The sequence below is a fragment of the Tupaia chinensis genome, unplaced genomic scaffold (genome assembly GCF_000334495.1).
Source record: "Tupaia chinensis unplaced genomic scaffold, TupChi_1.0 Scaffold000047_1, whole genome shotgun sequence".
NCBI classification, from domain to species: Eukaryota; Metazoa; Chordata; class Mammalia; order Scandentia; family Tupaiidae; genus Tupaia; species Tupaia belangeri.
In genome coordinates, this window is record NW_006159505.1 from 7,748,431 (window position 1) to 7,752,213 (window position 3,783).

Here is a 3,783-nt window from a genome sequence, read left to right on the forward strand (position 1 = left end):
CCCTGTGAGCCCATATGCTAAATCATAGGAATTACATGCACTAGGCTCGGTGCTCTGCATGTTGGACCTCTTCTTTTCTTCCTTTTTCTTTTTTTTTTTTGAGAAGTTTTTGCTATAGGCCGCGTGTGCTTGCCAGCCAGCCAGAGAGAGACAGAGAGACAGAAAGCGAGAAATCACCCCCCAGGGGGGATGGCCACATCCCTTCTCCTCCATTCTCCTTTTGGGATCTTGGGCCCGGCTTGAATTTAAGTCACCAGATCCGGGAATTGAACCGTGGTCGACTACATGGGAGTCCAGCAACATAACCGTTCTGTCAACTGCTGGTCACAGAACCTCTTCTGACTCTGGGACTTAACGTCATATTGAGAGGGACTAATTTTGTGAGCTATGTTTGTATGTCAGCATTGGTATTGTCTTTGAAAGTAGGATGGGGCCGGCAGGTGGTGTGGTGGTTAAGAACACTGGATTCCAACATGGCCGACCACAGTTGGAGTCCCAGACCTGGAGGCTTGCTTTCTCAATTCCCCCCCCCTCACTGTGTCAAAATCTAGAGACTTAATAGGTGAAACAGAACCCTGTGGTGTGGGGACCAAGGAAAAAGATGGTTAAGCAGGTGTCCTCAAAGGGCCAGTAAGCTCATTTTTATTTCTATCAGAGGAATGATGAGAAAAACCGGCCTGGCAAGGGCAATATTATGTGATTCTCTCAACAAGGTCGTCTAATTTATACCATATGCATGCAGAGTGGAGGAATCCTAACTACCTTAATTATCATTTTTAAAGGAGTTCTTTTATCCAATTTTATTTATTTATTTATTTTAATTTGACCAGAGAGGGACAGAGGAGAGGGAGAGGGAAAGTGAGAAAGCAAACCACCAGGTCTGGGACTCAAACTGTGGTTGAGCCCGTGGGAGTCCAGCCCTCTTAACCACCACGCCGCCTGCTGAGACCCCTAATTATTTAATTTAAGGCTTATTTTCTTCTTCTTCATTTTTTTTTCTTTGAGTACTGGTTGGTTAGTATGAGGGGAATAAAGGAGGGTTATTCAGCAGAAATTTTAGAGCCCTTGGAGAAAGAGAATCTCCTGCTCATTTTTGACTAGATTGTATGAAGGAGGAGAAAGATTGTGGGCTCTAGGGTGAGAGAGCAGGGGAACTCCTGACACTCAGAGCAGCGGGGAAGAACTTGCAACCTCAGAGCCTTCCAGCCTTCCAGAGAGTGGCCCTGGGCAGATGCCTTCAATTGCTCAGAGACACTCAGTTTCTCGCCCGCGACGGTTGGAGTCCCTGGTCCCAGGACCCTGTAGGCCAGCGGCAGGGCAGACAAAGAGCAGCCTAACTTCCTTTACTCTATCGTGGCCGTCCCTGGGTGTGTGTCACTCATTTGCTAGCAGAGAATAGAAAAAGTCTTGAGGAAAGGCAAGAAAGGAATCTGCCCCGTCTCCCAGCTGGGCTACAGGGAATGGCTTCAAACTCTCAGGGCCTTCAGGTTGCACCAGAGAGTCACCCTGGCATGCAGCATCAATTGCCCCAGGAACCTTCCCTGCGATGGTTAAGATTCCAGAAATGGAAACCGAGTCACAAAAAGCCAACATTCTCAACATTTTAATGATGCTGAGGGACTGACCAAGTGTTTCCCCGCCAGCCTCACCTTAGAGTCTTGCAGACTGGCAGTCACCCTAACGGTATTTAGGTGACGGTCTGATGCCCAGTAATTTCACCTGATAGAGCTAGTTTCTAGGGATGAGAGTGTCCAAGAAAAAAAGGATAGAAAGTCTGCATTACTCAGCATTCTCGTGTGAAGAAGGGGAGTCTAGATGTTTCTTGGCTCATGTACCAAAGTATGACGCAGGAACCCAGGGGGCCCAGGGGCTGCAGCACCCCCCCACCCCCGCCAGCCAATTGGCTGAGTCCTGGGCGTTCACCATGAAGACTTCCTCCGGAGATCCGGGACTGGTGAGGGGGGCCCCAGGTGACTATGTCAGGCGCTTTCCCCAGCGTGGACGTGGGTGGACAACACCCCGCCACCATTTCGGGAAGGGGTGTGGGGGTGCTGGGTGCAGAACGTTGTCGGATTTCCTTTGCACTCCACATCTCAACTTCCAGTCTTTCCGAGGTGGTCCTGCAGCCTGCACCCGCCTCAGTCCGCGCAGGCGCACCGGGCTCAGCCTACTTCCTGCTTCTCAGGGTCTCCCCTCATCTGACTGTCCTTCCCAGTCCCACAGCCTTCTCCCCGCTCCGCCACCCTCTATCCCTCCCCGGGCAGCCTGTGCTCACCTGTGCCTGAAGCAGCAGCAGCATCCCCAGCAGCACAGGGCCAGAGAGCAGCTCCATGGCACCCTGAGCTCCTGCCCCTAGCACCCGGGATTATAAAGGGTTAAGAAGGGGCGTGTCCTCCCCTTTCCCTGGGCTCTCACCAGCTGTTGTCAGGGCAACACAGTTTCTAAACAGGAGTTCAGATCTTACTTCCTGTCTTAGCCACAGAGTCTGCAAGGGTGAACCCACTGGGGCTGGTTCTGGGAGTAGAGGAAAGTTCCAGAGAGAAGTGTCTCTGGGTTCATAAGGATTTCTATAGGAGGGAAATCACTTGTTAAAGCATTAAAAGGAAAGAACAACATGCTTACAAATGGAATCGAAATCGTGGAGGACGTGGAAAAGGGCATTTTCAGGTTTCAAACAGCCTATAGCTTATTTGTTCAGCATATTGCCATTTAATCCCAAACTCCCTGCCGCCGCTGACTGGGCTCTCCCTAACTTCACATGTTCGCCATTTTCCACTGTAGCCACCTGTTCAGTTCCTACGGATAGAAATAAAATATCTTAGGGCTGGCAGGTGGCATGGTGGTTAAGGGCGCTGAACTCCCACATGGCCTACTGTGGTTCAAGTCTCAGACCTGGCGGCTTACTTTCTCATTTCTTCTCTATCACTCTGTCCCTCTCTGCTAAAATTAAAAATAAATAAATAAATAAACTTATTTGAAAAAAAAGGAAATAAAATATCTCTTCATTTAAAAAAAATAGAGCTACAGCTAAGCCTTGGATGGGGCCCATACGCGTGTGAGGAGCACCCGCTCCCCTGCCCATCTGTGTGCCGCCTCGCTGGCCTGTACCCCGAAGTCTGCAGCCCCATCAGTCCTGGAACTAGGTCACCCCAGGCGAACAGATGTGCAGTCCTTCCGGATAATGCCTAATTTCACCCTGGTGTTCACAGCAACTGGGGTCATGATGTGGCCTTCAGGGTCAGCTATTCCTTTAGGATTAGCCTTGCACAGGGCTCCCTACTGGTCTCTCTCTCTTTTTTTCCCTCCTGGGTTGGCTGTTTTCTTCAGGTTGATTGCTTTGCATATCAAAGATAGGATTGTGCAGGCGACCCAGACCGTCTTCCTGGCTGTGTGACAATGTAAGACCTGGCCTGTGGCCTCCTACACCCAGAGGAAGGATGACGCCAGGGCAGACTGCGCCAGATCTCTGGTCCCTAGGCAGCCTTTGGTTCGCCAGGGCCCAGGGCTCAGTGGCTTCCTATCCACACGGGCATGGGAATGTCAAGGGTAACCCGCCCTGGACTCAAAATGCAGAAAACTACTACCCGGAGTCCCTGGCTCTGTGCACTGTGTACTCCAGGGCTGTGGCCTCAGTGTGGGGACTGCAGACCTGGGCCTGGAGCACTGTCCCTGGGTGTGTGGGGCTGGTCCTGAGAGCCCAGGCTGTCTGAAGCAGAACTGAGACTCCTGGGGAAAGCTGGGTTGGCAGTGCTTGCCCGTTTTTTTTTTTTTTTTTTTTTTTTT

At 50.9% G+C, this 3,783-nt stretch overlaps 1 non-coding gene across 1 annotated transcript; it reads left to right on the plus strand.

Annotated features, from left to right (window-relative positions):
* Positions 1–2,439: 2,439 nt before the first annotated feature.
* Positions 2,440–2,556, plus strand: LOC114009143 (small nucleolar RNA SNORD22). The gene has a single exon (XR_003550614.1). It is a non-coding gene; the product is annotated as a small nucleolar RNA SNORD22 (small nucleolar RNA).
* The last annotated feature ends 1,227 nt before the right edge of the window (positions 2,557–3,783 follow it).